Here is a 23,054-nt window from a genome sequence, read left to right as displayed (position 1 = left end):
CTGGTTCCTCTCAGGTTGACTTAGCCCACTGTTGCTCTTGTTGGCACCACACAGTCTTCTGAGTGTCTCTCCCACTCTCCTCTGCTCAGGGACAACCTCACCTTCACCAGGGGGCTCTCAGGAGGCCCAGTGCCTCTCAATTCAGCTTCGTTGTACCCTGAGAGGGCACATGGGGACTGGAAAGTATCTTCCAAATCACATAAGACCCAAACTCTTTCTGCCAGATCACACTGGGCCCCTGAGTGTTCTCTGATGTGGCTTCCCATGGTAGGTTGGTATGGGGAGCTTATGGGGTCATCTCCTCCCAGGGTCCCAAATGAGACGTAGGCAGAAGTGGTGCCCCCAATTTCTCTCCATTCATCTGACACACTACGCAAGCCCAGAGGCAGTGTTTAAGACACATACTGACACTGGCTTCTCCCTCCTAAGCCCCTTTTCTCTTCCTGATTGAATAGGACTCTGTGACCTAAAAGGCTGGGGTCACCCTCAGGTCCACCAGGACTGCCATTCTCTCTAAAGGGTAGGGAAATAAGGACTTAAAAAACCTTTTTTCCTAAAGGCATTTCTTGATTTAAAATCCTAGTTTGGGGGCTTAGTCAGTTTCAGCTCAGGTCATGATCTCTTGGTCTTGGGAATGAGCCCTGTGACCTTCCCCTTGCTCAGCATGGATTCTGTTTGTTCCTCTCCCTCTGCCTCTCCTTCCCCCTCTGCTCCAACCCCTCCCCCCATCCCCTGTCCCTGCACTTGTGCGCTGTGCTCTCTCACTCTAAAATAAATAGTTAAATAAAATCTTTTCAAAAAAATAAAATCCTAGTTTGGATGTTAGATGCTAAATGCATTTAAAAGTTCCCTAAAACTCCCCAAGGCCAAAGGATTCCTCTTGAGGGAAAGGGGGAGGCATTAGTACCAGAAAATACATATTTTAAAATATTATTTTGATTAAATGGTGTTTGCTGCTCAGAGAATTGGATAGCCATGCCAAATGCAGTTAGTGGAAACAAAAACATTTAATTTAAAAAAATGGGGGGGGGTCATTCCTATGTGGGTTACTGAAAAACCGTGGTTTTTAGTCAGTCTATACAATTACAAAAAGCATGAAAGTTAAATAGTGGAATGTGTACTGCACTCAACGGCCTCCAGCTTGACTGAGAAAGCCCCAAATGCCTGCTGGTCAGTGGCTGCCTCATCCTGCAGACTGCAAACTTAACCCTAGCCCAGTCCCACACATGCACAGGGGCAGGTAGAGCCCTGGCCAGCTTCCAGATCTGCACAGTCCTAGTGTGTGCTATCATAGGCTTTCACTGGGATGATAACAACCCAATAGGTTTACAACTTTTCGAGTAATCCAGGCCCAGATTTTAGGGGACAGATACGCACAGTTCTACTTGAGATTGTCCAAACTCATAGCTTTCATAGCTGGAAGTTCTTTAAAATTGTTGTTATGAAAAGTTTAAAAAATACAGAAATGAAGAATAGTAGCATGAATCTCCACACATCCATACTTGAGATTTAACAATTGTTAGCATTTTCCTGTATTTGCTTCATTTCTTCTTCTGACGTGATTTTAAAGTAAGTTACAGACATCATGGCATTTCTTCCCTCAATACTTCTTTAAACAATAGAAACAATTCCTTATATAACCATAATATCATTTCTTTAAAGTGGACTTTATTTTTTTAGAACAGTTTTAGATTTCCAGCAAAATTGCGTGGGAAGTACAGCGATTTCCCATATATCCCTTGCCCCACACACATATAGACTCCTCCATTATGAACACCTGTCACTAGAGTGGTACATTTGTGACAACTGATGATCCTACATGACTCATCGTGATCATCCCAAACTCGTACTTTACATTATAATTCACTTTTGGTGTTGTGTGTTCTATTGTTTTGATAGATAGATTTGATAGATAGATTGATTGATGTATAATGACATCGATCCATCATTATACCATCATGCAAAATTGTTTCACTGCCCTAAAAATCCTGTGTGCTCAGCCTTTTTGTCTAACCCCCCACCTTTGGCAACCACTAATATTTTCATTATCTTCATAGTTTTGTCTTTTCCAGAGCATCGTGTAGTTGCAATTATAAGGTATGTGGCCTTTTTAGATTAGGTTTTTTCACTTCATAATATGCATTAGGATCTTTCCCTATATTCTCATGGCTTGATAGTTCATTTCTTTTTAGTGCTGAATAATATTCTATTGTCTAGATGCACCTCAATGTATTCATCCATTCACCTACTAAAGGACAGTAGCTCTTGGCTGTTTCTAAGTCTGGGCAATTATGAATAAAGCTACTATAAATATCTATGTGCATGCTTTTGTGTGGACATAACTTTTCACCTAACTTGGGTAAATACCAAAGAGCACAGCGCTGCTGGACGGTATGACAAGAATATGTTCAATTTTGTAAGAAACTGCCAAATTATCTTCCAAAGGGGCTGTACCATTCTGCACTCTGACCAGCAAAGAGTGAGAGTTCCTGTTGTTCCGCATCCTTGACAGCATTTGTTGTTGTCAGTGTTTGGAGTTTTGGCCGTTCTTATATTTAAGTGTGTAGTGGTATCTTGTTGTTTTAACTTGCAATTACCTAATGATTATATGATGTCGAACACCTTTCATATGCTTACTTGCCATCTATATATCTTCTTTAGTGTCGTTAAGAGCTTTTCCTCATTTTAAAAATCAGATTGTTCATTTTTGTATTGTTGAGTCTTAAGAATTCTTTGGTTTGAATAGCAGTCCTTCATCTCTTTTGCAAATGTTTTCTCCCAAGTCTGTGGTTCGTCTTCTTATTCTCTTGACAGAATCTTTTACAGAGCAGAAGTTTTTAATTTTAATGAGGTTCAACTTCTCAATTATAAGGCTATGGTTGTGATTTCGGTGCTATATCTAAAAAGTCCTTGCCATACCCAAGGTCATTTAGATTTTCTCCTGTGTTAGCTTCTAGTTTTATAGTTTTGCATTTTACATTGAGATCTGTGATCCATGTCAAGTTAATTGGTGAGGGGCATAACGTCTGTGTTTACATACATATTTCTGATCGTTCCAGCACGGTTTGTTGAAACGACTTTTTCCCTGCATTGTATTGTCTTTGCCACTTTGTCAAAGATCTGTTGACTATATTTATGTGGGTCCATTTTTGGACTATTTATTCTGTACCATTGATCAATTTGTCTATTCTTGATTAATATGTCTTTATCCTAAACCTTGAAGTCAGATAGTTTCAATTCTCGCCATCCTGGGAATTTTGCCATTCCCAATACACTTTAGAATCAGTTTGTTAATATCCACAAAATAATCTGCTGGGACTTTGATTGGGATTGGGATTGAGATTGGATCTATGGAACAAGTTGAGAAAAATGAGCATTTTTTTTTTTTTTTTTTGGATATAACCTTTATTGAGCTTATCCACTGGAGTGGAAATAATGTCTGTACAAAACCAAATGTTTGTTACTATAACTTCTACATCACAATTAAAGTCCAAACAGTTTTTTAAAAACAAAACCCACTACTTCAGAATCAATAGCTTCTTTGAAGCCACAATAACACTTAAATATGGTTAAGACCCAAACGCAGAAATTTGGCTGGTTGGAAAGCTAATTAAACTTCCAACTTGCTCAAATAGAATTACAAAAAGGCAAAATTCTGTTTTTCACAGCGATACAGTCCCCGAAAATCACCAACACTGGACAGCTGTTAAGAGTATTTAGAGTCCCGAGTTAATAAGGAATCCAGGCATCCTTGAAACAGTCTTCCTTTGTCCTTTCTTCCCAATCAGAGATTTGTGGATGTGTGGAATGACACCACCACCAGCAACTGCAGCCTTGATGAAAGAGCCCAATTCTCGATCTCCACCAATAGCAAGCTACAAGTGAGGAGGAGTAATATGCTTTACCTTTAAGTCTTTTGATGCATTTCCTGCCAATTCAAGTACCTCTGTGGTTCCTCTACTCCAGGATGGCTGCACTGTACATAGCAACAGCCGCGCCCACACATCCATAACTGGTTGTCCTAGTTTCAGGTGTCATTGAACGCGGACCACCGGGAACTGCAAGCTGGCTCTCTGTGAGTGGGAAACCGCCTTTGTCGTGGCCTTTCCAGAGTCTTCCCAGCCTCACCGCCAGCCATTTCGAATTCTGCTGAAGCTCAAACAAGCAAAGCTGAGAAAGAACTAGTCAGACAGCCAGCGAGATCCCACCGCCTACTCCTTCATTGCACCGCGATTCAAACTGCCGAAAAATGAGCATCTTGACAATTTTGAGTCTTTTTATCCACTGACATCTATTTATTTAGTTCTTTGATTTCTTCCATTGGAGTCTTGTAGTTTTCCTCATGTATAGATCTTGTACATGTTTTTTGGATCTATACCTAAGTGTTTTATTTTGGGGGTGCTAATGTAAATGATGTGGTTTTCAAAATAGTTTTTGTTCAAGTATAGTTGACATAGGTAATGTGTTTTTAATTTCAAGTTCCACTTGTTCATTGCTGATGTGTAGAAAAGCAATAGACTTTTGTTAGTTAATCTTTTTTTTTTTTTTTTTTTTTTTTTTTTTTTTTTTTTTTTAAAGATTTTATTTATTTATTTGACAGAGAGAAATTACAAGTACATTGAGAGGCAGGCAGAGAGAGAGAGAGAAGGAAGCAGGCTCCCTGCTGAGCAGAGAGCCCGATGCGGGACTCGATCCCAGGACCCTGAGATCATGACCTGAGCCGAAGGCAGCGGCTTAACCCACTGAGCCACCCAGGCGCCCCTGTTAGTTAATCTTATATCCTGCAACCCTGCTATAATAGCTTATTTGTTCCAGGAGGTTTTTTGTTGTTGTTGATTTTTTCAGATTTTCTACATAGGCAACCATGTTGTCTGTTAAAAAAAGACAGTTTTATTTCTTCTATCCCAATCTGTATTGTTTTTTATTTTCTTGTCTTATTGCATCAGCTAGGACTTCTTGTACAATGTTGAAAAGAAGAGGGAACATCTTTATTTCATTCATGACCTTCGAGGGAAAACTTTGAGTTTCTCCCACATAATCATGTTAGCTGTAGGTTTTTTATAGATGTTCTTTATCAGGTTGAGGAAGTGCCCTTCTATTCCTCCATATTTTTATGCCTAAAAAATTAACATGAGTTCTTTAATATTATCTATAATTGGTTTCAAATATTTCCAAATATCTTTTTACATTTAGTGGTTCAAATCAGAATCCAATTAAGGTTGGCCTAAAATTCTTCTTTTAAATCATTTTTTAATGTGTATTATTTATATTGACCATGATAAATGGACACATATTTACCCCTTTTCAAAAGGGACAGATCCAGCATGTGGTAGGAAATATTTAATTGGCTTTCTGGGTCAGGTTGGGGGTAGATCTTACAGATTTTGCTGATTTCTGTGATGTAATTACCCTTAAAATGCCTGAGTTCAACCTACCAATGTAATGCTATTGAATAGGACATTTTGAAGAGCTATGAGCTACTGGTTTTCTTAAGCCAGTGGGAACTAGCTCTGGCACACCACTGGTTGAATTGAGGGATTAAACCAACAGATAAAACCAGGGTGTGGCAGCTCATGTGACCCTGGAACTGGCTAGACTAAGGACCATGGGAGCAGTGGGTGTGAAAGTAGGCCAGTCACAGATGAGAAGAGTAACTACATAGAAAGGTGGGGACGCCTGGGTGGCTCAGTTGGTTAAGCAGCTGCCTTCGGCTCAGGTCATGATCCCAGCGTCCTGGGATCGAGTCCCACATCGGGCTCCTTGCCCCACAGGGAGCCTGCCTCTCCCTCTGACTCTGCCTGCCACTCTGCCTGTGCTCTCTCTCTCTGACAAATAAATAAATAAAATCTTTAAAAAAAAAAAAAAAAAAGAAAGGTGGATGTACACAGGTTGGGTCACCCACGTTTTGAGGGCTGAATCTTGGTGCAGCTCAGAGACTCTTTTGTGATGCAAATAGCCTTCAGAGTCACAGTAACCTGCTCAAGAGGCTGCTGCCAAGGTTCTGTTGCTCTATGATAACAGTGCAGCCAGCCAGATGCAACAGTTTTCTGTGCCATGAAGTGCTGCATGAGGCTTGCCTGGGCTGACTTTGCCTCCAGAAGCTGAAATGAAATCAAAGAGAAAGGATAAATGGAGGCTTTTCCTTCTCTTTGGTGTGCGCCTATGTGATATAAGCATATTTTCCATCAAGAATTAGTTGCTTAGAGAAGAAGGATCCAAGGAAATCTGGACCAGGTGTTCACTCCGCTTAGTCCTCGAGCCAAGAAAAACCATTTTCTGGGCACTGAGAAGAAGGAAAAGGGGAAAACTAATTAATGGTCCTCTTTCTAATTGTTTCTGCTTGTCCCAGGGACTGGGCTTCATTTGACCCTTCAAGCTCCAGTGGGCAATGGGACCTTATTTCTGCAGAGGATTTTCTGATGGTCATGAGGAAGTCACCCTGTGGGGGGGGGAGTTTTAAAGATCGATGACTTCCTTTATGAAGTAAAAGCTTTACCTGCAGCAGTGTCTTTAGGAAACCAATACAGGTAACAGAAAATAAGAAATTCAGCTACTCAATCTGGGAAGGGCAAGCAGAAGGCTGTGGGATGTCACATAAGCAGGCTGATGGATTTTTCCCAGAGTCGACGGGTGTTTTGGCAGAATTGTCCTGAGTGACTGGTTGCTTAGGCGATGTACAGACACAGCTTTCTTCTAACTCAATATGATGTCAATTATCTTTCTCTTTACCTGCTAGACTCTAGGAGAAATAAATCTGTATATTTTAGGAGGGTGCATATATTCTCTTTGTGAGTGAAATGAAACCAAGGGGATAATTTTAATAAATTATGAGTGCTCATTTATTCTGAAGGGGAGGAAAGAAAGGGTGATTCTCTTTCTAGAGCAGTCTCTTGATCTGTCCAATCTCTTAAAGAATAATTGAACCAGCAACAATCACTTCCATGAAGTATCTATTAATTACGCTGCTCTATAAACAGTCTCTGCATTCAGACATGCTGACTGCTAAAAACAGATCATTACATCAACAAGAGTGTCGTTAGAGTTTTAACTACTCCCAGATTCAGATCTAACCCTGAAAAATCAGGGCTTTTGCTTTATTTTGCCTTTCCTTACTGTGCCCCAAATCTCATCTCACATATTCTGAAGTCTTTGCTTTCCTCCAGATTCAAGTCTTTTTATCTTCTTTTCTTTTGTGTTATCAATCTCATATGGTATCCCAAAATACACCATTTCTCTTAAATGATTCATTTTTTTTTCTTATTCAGCAAACTCCCCGACAGCTGGCAGAAAAGGCACCACGAACCAAGCCTGATATAGTCCATTCAAGCCTGCATTTTTTTCTTTCAAATGAGGAAGTTGGATTATGTGTCACTTAGGATTAGGTTCAGCTGTAATGGAGACCAAAATAACAGTGGCTTAAATTAAACATGGGGTTATTTCTCTCCCACATAGTGAAGCCCGGTGGTAAAGAGTACAGGGTTGGCACAGTAACTCCATGATCATCAAGGACCCAGGCTCCTTCTATCTTGTTGCTCTGACATCCTCCAAAATTGACTTCCACCTCCTGGTCTAAGATGGCTATTTTAGATTAAGCTGGCATGTCCACATTTATTTAAGTTATCAGTAAAAAAGGGTGCATTGCCTCTGACAGGACACTACCAGGAGTCACACTCAATACTTCCACTTAAAAGCTATTGGATAGCTGCAAGAAAGTCTGGGAAATGAGGTGTTTATTCTGAGAAGCTACTGGCCAGCTAAAAATGGGATATTCTATTACCATAGAGGAACAGGAGAATAGACACTGGGAAGAGTTAGCTGTTTGTACCACAGATTAGATCTGTGATTTGAATTCCTGTCTTCAAAGTCCTAAGGTTTAGGTGTGTTGCCAGGGACTACTGTGGGTTTGAGAAGGGGTGATGTATGGGTAAATTTGCATAGGATCCCAGAAATTTTCTCAAAGTCAGAGCATATGGATCCCCCACTTTGAATTGCATCGAACATTTCTGATGAGAGGTAGTGGTCTAGACTGAGAACCATGGGCAGCCAACGTGTAAGAATTCTCAGAGCCCCAGGGTAAGAGGTGGTTCAGGGAAGTGCCCTCAGTTGGTCAAGGTGAAATTTGATTCTGGAGCAGGGAGCTAATTTGGACAAGGACACATTGTGCTGATGTTTAGACTGCTTTTCATCACTGACCTCATGTATGTAGCATTGACAGAAGCACCAGCAGCTGACAGCTGGGCCCTGAAATTGAAATGATAAGATTCTGTCTTTTTCTCCCTGAATGGGCTGTGATCCAAGTGATGGTTACAATAGAGTAGCATTCTGAACCTTGGCATGATTGACATTCAGGGCCAGATGATTCTCTGTTGTGTATAGCTATAATGTGCATTGTACGATGATTAGCAGCATCCTTGGCCTCTGCTCAACAGATGCCAGTAGTATCCTTCCCATGGCAAAAACCAAAAATGCCTCCAGACATGGTCAGATGTCCCCTGAGGGCAAAATCACTCAGTGCCCAACCACTAGCCTAGGATCTAGGTAATGGTGCCCATTTTTATATTTGCTTATGGTTGTGTAATTTGGTGTCCACCCTTTCAAAAATTAGATGGGCTACATATCAAAGGCCTTAATATGTTCATGACTTTGACTTAATAATCTAATTTCTTGGCCTTTGCCCTAAGGGAAAATATTGCAGGAGGCTTTCTGTCTAAAATGTTCTTTGTAATACCATTTTCAATAAAGAAAAATTGGAAACAATAAAAAATATTTAAAAGTAAGGAACAAATTGAGTAAACCATGGTAGATTCTTGCACCCACTGAAATGCATATATGAGTTTATAATAACATGGGAAAATACTTATGATAAGAAAGCACACAAAAAACTATGCAGAGGAAAAAAGGCAGGAAGGAATTCACAAAAATGGTAGACTCTGGGAAGTGGGAATTAGGACCAGTTTTTTCCTCCTTCCATTTTCCTATAATTTCCAAACTTTCTAAGCTCAATACGAATGATGTTATAGCAAACTACAAAACAAAACTTAAAAAAAAAAAAAAAAAAAAAAACCACATCTGATTTTTAAAAAAAGTTCAGGTGGTCAAAGGAGGAAAGCAATTCTCACAGCATTCCTTGGGAAAGAGTACCTGTCTTGGAGCATCCACAGACCTTTATAAACACTCCTGGAGGGGCGCCTGGGTGGCTCACTGGTTAGGTGTCTGCCTTTGGCTTGGGTCATGGTCCCAGCGTCCTGGGATGGAGCCCCATATCAGGCTTCTTGCTCTGCAGGAAGCTTGCTTCTCCCTCTCCAGCTCCTCTGTGCTTATGTTCCCTTTCTCACTATCTCTCTCTGTCATAAATAAATAAAATCTTAAAAAACAAAAAACCAACCAACCAACCAACCACTCCTGGAAGCAGCACTGTGGGCAGAGATGCCAAACTGTGTGTCATATGACCCTACCAGCTGGCATTGAAGGGGGAATCCCTAGTAAAGGCTCTGATAGAACCCACTCCACTTATGAGAAAGCTTGACCGAAGCCACTGTCAAGTGAGAGTCCTCGATATTGGATAGTGAAAAACAGGCCAATCAGATCCTGTCTCAGGACGAGTGCATAAATACACTCCCTGAGGACTCTTCTCCGCCCACTCCTCCAAGTCAGGAGATTCAGGGCGGTAAGCTGCTGAGTCCTGAGCTGTGAGCACTATTATCCTGGTTCCTCCCCAGACAGGAAGATGGCTTTCCTTACTCTGTCACTTTCTTACAAGAAGTTTCTGCCGTAGGTGGAGAGCAAAGCAGCATGGGACCTGTGTCTTACAAAGCTTATTTCCCTTTGGGTGTGTGTAGTAGACACTGCAGGGGCAGCTAGAGCCTTCTTCCCTGCACCTGATGGCTCCATAGGCCACCCTAGAGATGAGTGGCACAGGGAACTTGTATTAAATTCCAGATTCCCAGCTCCTCCCCCTAGATAATCTCATTTAATAGTCTTGGAAAATGGGGCACTCAGGAATTTGCACGTGAGTTCCCAGGTAATTCTGATGCATAATCCAATTTGGGAACCATTGTTTTACCCACTCCTGGAAGAACTACACCCTCATGCTCTTCTTCTGAAGTAATACTTAATAGTATAGAGGTTCCTCAAAAACGGAACTCTGTATCCCCATGTTCATAGCAGCATTATTCACAATAGCAGAAATGTGGAAGCAACCCAAGGGGCCATCGTAGATGAATGGGTAAAGAAACAAAACGTGGTATAGACACCCAACAGCGTATTTTTGTTCAACCTTCAAAAGGAGCAAAATTCTGACACATTATATCAGAGATGAACCTTGAAGACATTATCCTGAATGAAATAAGTCAGACAGGAAGGGACCAATATGGTGTGATTCCGCTTACAGGTGGTTTCCTAGAGAAAGTGGAACAGCCATTGCCAGGAGCCGAGGGGCAGGAAGGGTGGGAAGTTATTTAATGGGTATGGAGTTTCAGGTTGCAGAAATGAAAAAAATTGTGGAGATACGTGGTGGTGATGTTCTTAATGCCAGGAAACTGGACGGTTAGAAATGGTTAACAGGGTAAATTGTACATACAAAACCCCAAGAAACCAGCCAAACATCCACCAAAATAAAATCTGCAATTCTTTCTAGCAAGGAAATAAGCCAACATGAAGAAGCCAATAAAAATCATTTTTTCAGGATTACAAAATACTATCAGTGACGAAAGTCTTTAGGAAAGAAAATTAGTACAAAACACACTTCTTGTATCATATCGGGGTCCCTTATAAAATAAATGGAAATAGGAACAGGGAGAAAAAAGTAAATCTCTGGTTAAAGGGGAAAAAAATAATTCCTAAAAGTTTATGAGCAGGTCTTTCTGGGTCTTGAACAATGTCTCTGAAATGTTGGGAGTTCAAAACTTTCAGAATACTATAGCCTCCTGCCCCCACTCTGCAGATGGGGGACATCTCTCTCCTGTAAACATAATCTGTCTTTGATGTTCAAACAGATTCAGAGACTCTGGGGTCTTCTTGTGCTGGGTGCCAACAGAGGAGCCCCGTTCCCTGCATCAGCGGGAAACCCTTCTGGGTGCGCGATGACTTGCTATATAGACTAAAGAGAGCCTGGTGAGTTGGGGACTGTGTGATCTAAAAGGGCCTAGTGGGCTGGGGGCTTGTATGAACGTGAAAGACTACTATTAGGGTGGTTAGCTGCTCGTCATTGTTTTCCCAGCTTTACATAGAGCATGAGTGATGTTTCAGTTTGGATTGGATCTGTCCTGTCTGTGTGAGTGAAAATCTAAAACAACAGTGGCTAAAACAACACAGAAGTTTATCTGGCAGTCCTGTAAATGCATCCAGAGCTAGGGAGTCTGGGCTGCTGTGGTGGCTCTGTGAAGCTCTGTAGGGATTCAGGCTCCTTCTGCCTCATCACTGCTGTCCTGGGCTCACAGCCCAATACCATTATTTGACTGTTTGGCTTCAGCCATCTAGTTGATGCTCTGGCCCAGGAGAAAGAGGAGGGGTACAGAGACCCACTCCATCCCAAAACACCAGGTGCGCAGGACACTCCCATGTAAATGGAGTGTCCCAAGGGCCAGAATGTCCTCTTATAGCCACAGCTAGCTACAGGGGAGGCTGGGCCATGCAAGCTCTATTCCAGGGAGCTGTTGCCCAGCTAGGAAGGAAGGGCTGATATTGGGGTGGATGATTAGCTGTCTTTGTTCCCAGGAAGACAGTCAGAAGATAGGATACTGGCACTTCTTCTTGAACCCTGTGCTGCATGTCTCTGTGAGACTTTTCCGGGCCCTCAGACCTCAGTGTCTCTTAATTTTTACAACTTCCCCAGGTTTCTATTATTTTTCACTTTACAAACAGAGGTACTAAGACCCTGAGAGCTTATGTCACTTGTCTGAGGCAGCTCCATAAACAGTGCCATTGGCCTCCAAATTCTTCAGAATCAGCTTTGGGTGGTCCCAAGGCCTTTTGTGTGTAACACCCAATGGTGCTAAGTAGTGTCTGGCCCCGGGGATGCCTGTGTTGGTCTACTGTGGGTCCCTCAATTCTGGGCAGCATCACCTCTAAACATATGTCTTATTAACTCCTGAGTCTGCTATGCCAGAGCCCAGGAACGCATTGTACGGAAAGCGGCACATCAGCCCTGTCTTTACCCAGGAAGCTCAAAACCTCAGTTGGGTTGTTGCCTCGCTTGTTTTTGAGCTCATGTGACCATTCCAGTGTGGATTTGCCATCCTCCGTTGGGCTGCTGTACACACTTTAATTCAGGACATGCATGTGCTAAGCAGGGGAGGAGGATGCTTGTTCCCGACCTCAGAGAGACAAGGAGAAAAAGGAGCATCCGTCCAGAGCTGGGCTCCCCCAGTGCTGAGATGTCTGTTGGTAAAGGGAAACATCTCAGAATGAGAAAGCTGGGGGGAAATATCCCCCTTTGGCGGCTCCATTTTCTCTTGCTGTTTATATGAGTTCATTCCATACTTTCAAAGACTACTCTTGAGGGATTAGGGAATTACATGTTTAAATCAATGAGGAATAAGCCAAGAAGTGTAGCTTTTAAGAAAGATGCTGGTGTCCTGGGTTTGGTTCCAGCCCAGGACCTGCCCCCCACCCCTCGCCTTTACCCCTGTCCATTTCCGCTGGTGGAAGTCTTCTTCTTAGGGGCAGTTCTAGGAAGCACTGACAGCCCTGCCTTGCTGAGGAAGACCACAGAGGCTTCTTTTCAGCTTCATGGCAGGGTTGTTCCATGCAAGGTTGGGGCTCAGTGCCTTAGCATCTCATCTCCTTTGAAGGAGCACAGAGTAGGTTGCACGTTCCTTTCCCATACGTCTTTTCTTTCATAGATGACACCTCCACCATCCTGCCTTTTGGCTGCTACAGAGAATCCTCTAATTCTAGCTCTTAATTTCTGTTTTGAAATAGCCTTTCAACAGCAAACATAAAAGCAAATTCTTGTTTATTATTAAAAAAAAGTTTAGAAAACAGAGATACCTAAAAGAAGAAAAAAAAAAATGTGCCTCTTATTCTATTACCCAGAGATAATTGTAACCAATTATTCATAGATCTTTCTAAGCACCTAAGCATATGCATGGGTGGATAAAAAGCTTTAGAGAAGCAAAAGTGAGGTCAGGCTACTTTACAACCAGCTTTTTGTCTTTCTATGTCAATAAATACATTTCTGCAGTATTGTTCTTAATGGCTGAGGACAGTACATCACATCATCATTTTTTGTTTCTGTTGTTTCCACCTCTTTTTTTTTTTTTAACATGTAATGTATTTTTTGCTTCTGGGGTACAGGTCTGTGAATCATCAGTCTTACATAATTCACAGGACTCACCATATCACATACCCTCCCCAATGTCCAACACCCAGCTACCCTATCCCTACCCCCACCCCCACCCCACGCCAGCAGCCCCCAGTTTGTTTCCTGAGATTAAGAGTCTCTTATGATCTCCCTCCATGGTCCCATCTTGTTTCATTTTTCCCTCCCTTCCCCTCACAAGCCCCCACCCTGCCTCTCCAATTCCTCATACCAGAGAGATCATATGACAATTGTCTTTCTCTGATTGACTTAATTTGTTTAGCATAATAGCCTCTAGTTCCATCTACATCATTGCAAATGACAGGATTTGGGGGGGGAGGGTTGATGGTTGCATAGTATTCTGTTGTAGATATATTTACCACATCTCTTCTTTATCCATTCATCTGTTGATGGACATCTAGGTTCTTTCCATAGTTTGGCTATTGTGGACATTGCTGCTGTAAACATTCAGGTGCATGTACACCTTCAGGTCACTACATTTGTCTCTCTAGGGTAAATACTCAGTAGTGCGATTGTGGGGTTGTAGAGTAGCTCTATTTCAAGTTTTGAGGAACCTCCATACTGTTTTCCAGAGTAGCTGCACCAGCTTACATTCCCACCAAGAGTGGAGGAGTTTCCCCTTTCTCCACATCCTCACCAGCACCTGTTATTTCCTGGCTGGTTAATTTTAGCCATTATGACTGGTGTGAGGTGGTATCTCACTGTAGTTTTGACTTGTATTTCCCTGATGTCCAGTGATGTAAAGCACTTTTTTCATGGGTCTTTTGGCTATTTGGATGTCTTCTTTGCAGAAATGTCTGTTCATGTCCTCTTCCCATTTCTTGATTGGATTATTTGTTCTTTGGCTGTTGAGTTTGATAAGTTCTTTATAGATTTTGGATACGAGCCCTTTATCTGATATGTCATTTGTAAATATCTTTTACCATTCTGCCAGTTGTCTTTTGGTTTTGTTGATTGTTTCCTTTGCTGTGCAAAAGATTTTTATCTTGATGAAGTCCCAATAGTTCATTTTTGTCCTTGCTTCCCTTGCGTTTGATGATGTTTCTAGGAAGAAGTTGTTGTGGCTGAGGTCAAAGAGGCTACTGCCTGTGTTCTCCTCAAGGATTTTGATGGATTCCTGTCACATTGAGGTCTTTCATCCATTTTGAGTCTATTTTTGTGTATGGTGTAAGAAAATGGTCCAGTTTCATTCTTCTGCATGTGATTGTCCAGTTTTCCCAGCACCATTTGTTGAAGACACTGTCTTTTTTTCCATTGGACATTCTTTCCTGCTTTGTCAAAGATTTGTTGACCATAGAGTTGAGGGTCCATTTCTGGGTTCTCTATTCTGTTCCACTGATCTATGTGTCTGTTTTTGTGCCTGTACTACTTGATGATACTGTCTTGATGATGACAGCTTTGTAATAGAGCTTGAAGTCTGGAATTGTAATGCTGCCAACTTTGGTTTTCTTTTTCAATATTCCTCTGGCTATTCGGGGTCTTTTCTGGTAAATTTTAGGATTATTGGTCATTTCTTTGAAAAAAGTTGATGGTATTTTGATAGGGATTGCATTAAATATCCCCTAATGTTAGGCAATAAGATTAGTTCATTACTCTATTTTTAAAAAGATTACTATTTTTTTTTTTAAATTTTTTATTTTTTATAAACATATATTTTTATCCCCAGGGGTACAGGTCTGTGAATCACCAGGTTTACACACTTCACAGCACTCACTAAATCACATACCCTCCCCAATGTCCATAATCCCACCCCCTTCTCCCAAACCCCCTCCCCCCGGCAACCCTCAGTTTGTTTTGTGAGATTAAGAGTCACTTATGGTTTGTCTCCCTCCCAATCCCATCTTGTTTCATTTATTCTTCTTCTACCCACTTAAGCCTCCATGTTGCATCACCACTTCCTCATATCAGGGAGATCATATGATAGTTGTCTTTCTCTGCTTGACTTATTTCGCTAAGCATGATACGCTCTAGTTCCATCCATGTTGTTGCAAATGGCAAGATTTCATTTCTTTTGATGGCTGCATAGTACTCCATTGTGTATATATACCACATCTTCTTGATCCATTCATCTGTTGATGGACATCTAGGTTCTTTCCATAGTTTGGCTATTGTGGACATTGCTGCTATAAACATTCGGGTGCATGTGTCCCTTTGGATCACTACATTTGTATCTTTAGGGTAAATACCCAATAGTGCAATTGCTGGGTCATAGGGCAGTTCTATTTTCAACATTTTGAGGAACCTCCATGCTGTTTTCCAGAGTGGCTGCACCAGCTTGCATTCCCACCAACAGTGTAGGAGGGTTCCCCTTTCTCCGCATCCTCGCCAGCATCTGTCATTTCCTGACTTGTTGATTTTAGCCATTCTGACTGGTGTGAGGTGATATCTCATTGTGGTTTTGATTTGTATTTCCCTGATGCCGAGTGATATGGAGCACTTTTTCATGTGTCTGTTGGCCATCTGGATGTCTTCTTTGCAGAAATGTCTGTTCATGTCTTCTGCCCATTTCTTGATTGGATTATTTGTTCTTTGGGTGTTGAGTTTGCTAAGTTCTTTATAGATTCTGGACACTAGTCCTTTATCTGATATGTCGTTTGCAAATATCTTCTCCCATTCTGTCAGTTGTCTTTTGATTTTGTTAACTGTTTCCTTTGCTGTGCAAAAGCTTTTGATCTTGATGAAATCCCAGTAGTTCATTTTTTCCCTTGCTTCCCTTGCCTTTTGCGTTGTTCCTAGGAAGATGTTGCTGCGGCAGAGGTCGAAGAGGTTGCTGCCCGTGTTCTCCTCAAGGATTTTGATGGATTCCTTTCGTACATTGAGGTCCTTCATCCATTTTGAGTCTATTTTTGTGTGTGGTGTAAGGAAATGGTCCAATTTCATTTTTCTGCATGTGGCTGTCCAATTTTCCCAGCACCATTTATTGAAAAGGCTGTCTTTTTTCCATTGGACATTCTTTCCTGCTTTGTCGAAGATTAGTTGACCATAGATTTGAGGGTCTATTTCTGGGCTCTCTATTCTGCTCCATTGATCTATGTGTCTGTTTTTGTGCCAGTACCATGCTGTCTTGATGATGACAGCTTTGTAATAGAGCTTGAAGTCCGGAATTGTGATGCCACCAACGTTGGCTTTCTTTTTCAATATCCCTTTGGCTATTCGAGGTCTTTTCTGGTTCCATATAAATTTTAGAATTATTTGTTCCATTTCTTTGAAAAAGATGGATGGTACTTTGATAGGAATTGCATTAAATGTGTAGATTGCTTTAGGTAGCATAGACATTTTCACAATATTTATTCTTCCAATCCAGGAGCATGGAACATTTTTCCATTTCTTTGTGTCTTCCTCAATTTCTTTCATGAGTACTTTATAGTTTTCTGAGTATAGATTCTGTGTCTCTTTGGTTAGGTTTATTCCTAGGTATCTTATGGTTTTGGATGCAATTGTAAATGGGATTGACTCCTTGATATCTCTTTCTTCTGTCTTGCTGTTGGTGTAGAGAAATGCAACTGATTTCTGTGCATTGATTTCATATCCTGACACTTTACTGAATTCCTGTATAAGTTCTAGCAGTTTTGGAGTGGAGTCTTTTGGGTTTTCCACATATAGTATCATATCATCTGCGAAGAGTGATAATTTGACTTCTTCTTTGCCGATTTGGATGCCTTTAATTTCCTTTTGTTGTCTGATTGCTGAGGCTAGGACCTCTAGTACGATGTTGAATAGCAGTGGTGATAATGGACATCCCTGCCGTGTTCCTGACCTTAGCGGAAAAGCTTTCAGTTTTTCTCCATTGAGAATGATATTTGCGGTGGGTTTTTCATAGATGGCTTTGATGATATTGAGGTATGTGCCCTCTATCCCTACACTTTGAAGAGTTTTGATCAGGAAGGGATGTTGTACTTTGTCAAATGCTTTTTCAGCATCTATTGAGAGTATCATATGGTTCTTGTTCTTTCTTTTATTGATGTGTTGTATCACATTGACTGATTTGCGGATGTTGAACCAACCTTGCAGCCCTGGAATAAATCCCACTTGGTCGTGGTGAATAATCTTTTTAATGTACTGTTGAATCCTATTGGCTAGTATTTTGTTGAGTATTTTCGCATCTGTGTTCATCAAGGATATCGGTCTATAGCTCTCTTTTTTGGTGAGATCCTTGTCTGGTTTTGGGATCAAGGTGATGCTGGCCTCATAAAATGAGTTTGGAAGTTTTCCTTCCATTTCTATTTTTTGGAACAGTTTCAGGAGAATAGGAATTAGTTCTTCTTTAAATGTTTGGTAGAATTCCCCCGGGAAGCCGTCTGGCCCTGGGCTTTTGTTTGTTTGGAGATTTTTAATGACTGTTTCAATCTCCTTACTGGTTATGGGTCTGTTCAGGCTTTCTATTTCTTCCTGGTTCAGTTGTGGTAGTTTATATGTTTCTAGGAATGCATCCATTTCTTCCAGATTGTCAAATTTATTGCCGTAGAGTTGCTCATAGTATGTTCTTATAATAGTTTGTATTTCTTTGGTGTTAGTTGTGATCTCTCCTCTTTCATTCATGATTTTATTTATTTGGGTCCTTTCTCTTTTCTTTTTGATAAGTCGGGCCAGGGGTTTATCAATTTTATTAATTCTTTCAAAGAACCAGCTCCTAGTTTCGTTGATTTGTTCTATTGTTTTTTTGGTTTCTATTTCATTGATTTCTGCTCTGATCTTTATGATTTCTCTTCTCCTGCTGGGCTTAGGGTTTCTTTCTTGTTCTTTCTCCAGCTCCTTTAGGTGTAGGGTTAGGTTGTGTACCTGAGACCTTTCTTGTTTCTTGAGAAAGGCTTGTACCGCTATATATTTTCCTCTCAGGACTGCCTTTGTTGTGTCCCACAGATTTTGAACCGTTGTATTTTCATTATCATTTGTTTCCATGATTTTTTTCAATTCTTCTTTAATTTCCCGGTTGACCCATTCATTCTTTAGAAGGATACTGTTTAGTCTCCATGTATTTGGGTTCTTTCCAAACTTCCTTTTGTGGTTGAGTTCTAGCTTTAGAGCATTGTGGTCTGAAAATATGCAGGGAATGATCCCAATCTTTTGATACCGGTTGAGTCCTGATTTAGGACCGAGGATGTGATCTATTCTGGAGAATGTTCCATGTGCACTAGAGAAGAATGTGTATTCTGTTGCTTTGGGATGAAATATTCTGAATATATCTGTGATGTCCATCTGGTCCAGTGTGTCGTTTAAGGCCTTTATTTCCTTGCTGATCTTTTGCTTGGATGACCTGTCCATTTCAGTGAGGGGAGTGTTAAAGTCCCCTACTATTATTGTATTATTGTTGATGTGTTTCTTTGATTTTGTTATTAATTGGTTTATATAGTTGGCTGCTCCCACGTTGGGGGCATAGATATTTAAAATTGTTAGATCTTCTTGTTGGACAGACCCTTTGAGTATGATATAGTGTCCTTCCTCATCTCTTATTATAGTCTTTGGCTTAAAATCTAATTGATCTGATATAAGGATTGCCACTCCTGCTTTCTTCTGATGTCCATTAGCATGGTAAATTCTTTTCCACCCCCTCACTTTAAATCTGGAGGTGTCTTCGGGCTTAAAATGTGTTTCTTGGAGGCAACATATAGATGGGTTTTGTTTTTTTATCCATTCTGATACCCTGTGTCTTTTGACAGGGGCATTTAGCCCATTCACATTCAGGGTAACTATTGAGAGATATGAATTTAGTGCCATTGTATTGCCTGTAAGGTGACTGTTACTGTATATGGTCTCTCTTCCTTTCTGATCTACCACTTGTAGGCTCTCTCTTTGCTTAGAGGACCCCTTTCAAGATTTCCTGTAGAGCTGGTTTGGTATTTGCAAATTCTTTCAGTTGTTGTTTGTCCTGGAAGCTTTTAATCTCTCCTTCTATTTTCAATGATAGCCTAGCTGGATATAGTATTCTTGGCTGCATGTTTTTCTCGTTTAGTGCTCTGAAAATATCATGCCAGCTCTTTCTGGCCTGCCAGGTCTCTGTGGATAAGTCAGCTGCCAATCTAATATTTTTACCATTGTATGTTACAGACTTCTTTTCCCGGGCTGCTTTCAGGATTTTCTCTTTGTCATTGAGACTTGTAAATTTTACTATTAGGTGACGGGGTGTGGGCCTATTCTTATTGATTTTGAGGGGCATTCTCTGAACCTCCTGAATTTTGATGCTCGTTCCCTTTGCCATATTGGGGAAATTCTCCCCAATAATTCTCTCCAGTATACCTTCTGCTCCCCTCTCACTTTCTTCTTCTTCTGGAATCCCAATTATTCTAATGTTGTTTCGTCTTATGGTGTCACTTATCTCTCGAATTCTCCCCTCGTGGTCCAGTAGCTGTTTGTCCCTCTTTTGCTCAGCTTCTTTATTCTCTGTCATTTGGTCTTCTATATCACTAATTCTTTCTTCTGCCTCATTTATCCTAGCAGTTAGAGCCTCCATTTTTGATTGCACCTCATTAATAGCTTTTTTGATTTCACCTTGGTTAGATTTTAGTTCTTTTATTTCTCCAGAAAGGGCTTTTATATCTCTCGAGAGGGTTTCTCTAATATCTTCCATGCCTTTTTCGAGCCCGGCTAGAACCTTGAGAATTGTCATTCTGAACTCTAGATCTGACATATTACCGATGTCTGTATTGATTAGGTCCCTAGCCTTCGGTACTGCCTCTTGTTCTTTTTTTTGTGTTGAATTTTTACGTCTTGTCATTTTGTCCAGATAAGAGTAAATGAAGGGGCAAGTAAAATACTAAAAGGGTGGCAACAACCCCAGGAAAATATGCTTTAACCAAATTAGAAGAGATCCAAAATCGTGAGTGGGGAGAAAGGGGATAAAAAGAGGTTCAAAAAGGAAGAAAGAAAAAAAAAACAAAAAGAAAAGAAAAAGAAAAAAAAAAAGAAAAGAAAAGAAAAGAAAAGAATTTTTAAAAAAAGAAAACACCTAAGAAAAATGTAAAAAAATATATATATATATATTAGATAAACTAGTAAAAAGTCGTTAAAAAAGAAAAAGGTAACAGTTAAAAAAAAAATTTTACCCGAAGGTGAGAAAAAAAAAAAAATGAAAAAGAAAAAATTAAATTAACTGCAAGACTAAAAAAAATCACAGGAAAAAAGCCATGAGTTCCGTGCTTGGCTTTCTCCTCCTCTGGAATTCTGCTGCTCTCCTTGGTATTGAAACCGCACTCCTTGGTAGGTGAACTTGGTCTCGGCTGGATTTCTTGTTGATCTTCTGGGGGAGGGGCCTGTTGTAGTGATTCTCAAGTGTCTTTGCCCCAGGCGGAATTGCACCGCCCTTACCCAGGGCGGGGGTGAGTAATCCGCTTGGGTTTGCTTTCAGGAGCTTTTGTTCCCTGAGTGCTTTCCGGAGAGTTCCAGAGGACGAGAATACAAATGGCGGCCTCCTGGTCTCCGGCCCGGAGGAGCCGAGAGCCCAGGGCCCCACTCCTCAGTGCGCCCTCAGAGAACCGCGCCCAGTTAATCCCGTCTGCCTGACCTCCGGCCGCGCTCCGAGCTCACCGAGCCTGCGACCGGTTCAAGGTAACACGGAGCTGCGAGCTTACTGTCGGCTCTGTCTCTGCAGCCGGCTTTCCCGTTCCAATACCCGCAAGCTCTGCGACACTCAGACACCCCCGATCCTTCTGTGACCCTGCGGGACCTGAGGCCACGCTGACCCCGCGTGGGCTTCGCCCCGGTTTAGCCTCTGGAGCGATGTCCCTCAGCGGAACAGACTTTTAAAAGTCCTGATTTTGTGCGCGGTTGCTCCGCCGCTTGCCGGGAGCCGGCCCCTCCCCCCGGGGTCTATCTTCCCGTCGCTTTGGATTCACTTCTCCGCCGGTCCTACCTTTCAGAAAGTGGTTGTTTTTCTGTTTCCAGAATTGCTGTTCTTCTTCTCTTCGATCTGCCGATGGATTTTCAGGTGTTTGCAATCTTTAGATAAGCTATCTAGCTGATCTCCGGCTAGCTGAAGCAGTCTCAGCTTGCTACTTCTCCGCCATCTTGACTCCTCCCCCAAGATTACTATTTTTTAATCTTTATTTTTAATATACATAAGATCTTAGGGTGCATCCTTGATTATTTCCTTAGAATAAATTCCTAAAAGTGGAGTACTGTGCAACTTTTAGGGTTTTTAAAAAAAATATATGTCAAATTTATCTATAGAGAAGCAGTAATAATTTACACACATCTGCCATGTATGAGAGGATTCCTTGCATTCTGGTTCAGTGTTTTTCTTTTTTCTTTTTCTAACTTTATTTAAATTGAAAAAAAAAAAAAAAGATTTTTAAGTAGGCTCCATGCCCTGCCTGGAGCCCGATAAGGGCTTGAACTCACAACTCTGAGATCAAGACCTGAGCTGAGATCAAGAGTTGAAAGTTTAACCAACTGAGCCACCCAGAGGCCCTGGCACTGTATTTTTCTTTCAAGTTCTGGAAAGTTAATGACATTCTGTAATCTTTTGAGAAAGAACCACAATTGCAGATCTATCATATACAGAAAGTTTTCCTTCCATGACAACTCCATCTGAGAACTCAGGACCAAAGTCTGCCCCAAAAAGAGAGAAATTAGACCCAAAGTCAGATTATGTCTATCTCAGAACATTCTCTCGTTTCCATCAGCCCCTGAACACACATCTGCCCAAACCACTCTCTGTTATTTATGACCTAGGCTGGATTCAATGCTGACCTAGATAGAGAATACTTTGGATCTCATTACCAGCCCTCTGAACCATCTGGTCCTAGATAAACACGTTAGCCTGCAGTTGGAACCTTCATCACTCAACCAGCTTTCTGCTTGCCAGTTTTCTAACAAAAAAAAATATTTCCTTGCTTTCTACACAAAAATAAAGGGTGTGGATATCTTTTGTTTATTTTTACCTGATAGCCAAGTTGCTTTTTTTTTTTTTCAAACCTTGGCAATCCTGCAGATTTCGTCGCAGCATCCTGAAAGCCCCAGGAGAGCGTGGAAAGAGAAGAGAAGGCATGGATTCCTGTAGTCACAAGGACTTGGGCTGGAGGAGTTGCCTCTGCATGTTATCTCACTTATGTTAATACTTAAAATATTTGTGCTTGGAGGGAAATGCCAATTATTTTCAAAACCGAGATTCTGTTCTTCACTACAAGCATTTTTTCAAGTTCCTAGAATGAACTAGTGGATTGTTCTTCCAAGCTCATAAGCTATTTTTATTTACAGCAATATGGAGCACACACACACCTGTTTGCACATACACCTACCTGCATGGACACTTGGGTTCATTATGTTGAAGGTAGAGCTAAGAAACAGTAAGCTCGGTATTTTACCACCAATGTAGAAGTGTGTTGTTGGGGCACAAAAGACTGTCTTCCTTCATAGGTACTCATTTTCTCAAATAATACTTTGGAATCTTATAATCAGTCATATGGGGGGAAAAGACCTAGTATTAGAACCTTCTATTGTTAATTTTGTTGCGTTGTTGTGGTCTCTATTTAATCATTCAAAGTTTCTTCATCAAGAGCCTACTGGGGGCAAAGCCCTCTGCTGGATGCTGTGAAAACCATGAAGACAGAATCCCTCGTCCAGCTCTGTCACCCATCAGCTGTCATGAAAGTGTCATTTTCCTTTACACTGTCTGTTTACGCACCTTTAAAACAAGGCACCTGGACTTACTGATCATGGAGTGCTAATTCCTGGACACTTGTGGGCTCCTTCTGGTGGAGTGACAAGCCCTGCATCCCCTGCCACAAGTTGGAGAGAC

General features: G+C 41.2%; 1 long non-coding RNA gene and 1 pseudogene across 1 annotated transcript in view; both read right to left on the bottom strand.

The window, feature by feature from the left end:
- The window catches only part of LOC131824407 (uncharacterized), a 33,484-nt gene extending 11,171 nt beyond the window's left edge, over nucleotides 1-22,313 (bottom strand). The window contains exon 1 of the long non-coding RNA XR_009350849.1: nucleotides 22,198-22,313. This is a non-coding gene — a long non-coding RNA (uncharacterized LOC131824407). The remainder of the gene's footprint in view (nucleotides 1-22,197) is intronic.
- LOC131824406 (histone H2A.Z-like) lies at nucleotides 3,513-4,347 on the bottom strand (annotated as a pseudogene).
- Nucleotides 22,314-23,054: the final 741 nt, after the last annotated feature.

This window comes from Mustela lutreola, chromosome 2 (assembly GCF_030435805.1).
Source record: "Mustela lutreola isolate mMusLut2 chromosome 2, mMusLut2.pri, whole genome shotgun sequence".
NCBI lineage: Eukaryota > Metazoa > Chordata > Mammalia > Carnivora > Mustelidae > Mustela > Mustela lutreola.
The sequence above is the reverse complement of the archived record's forward strand: the minus strand, read 5'-3'. Positions and strand labels throughout refer to the sequence as shown.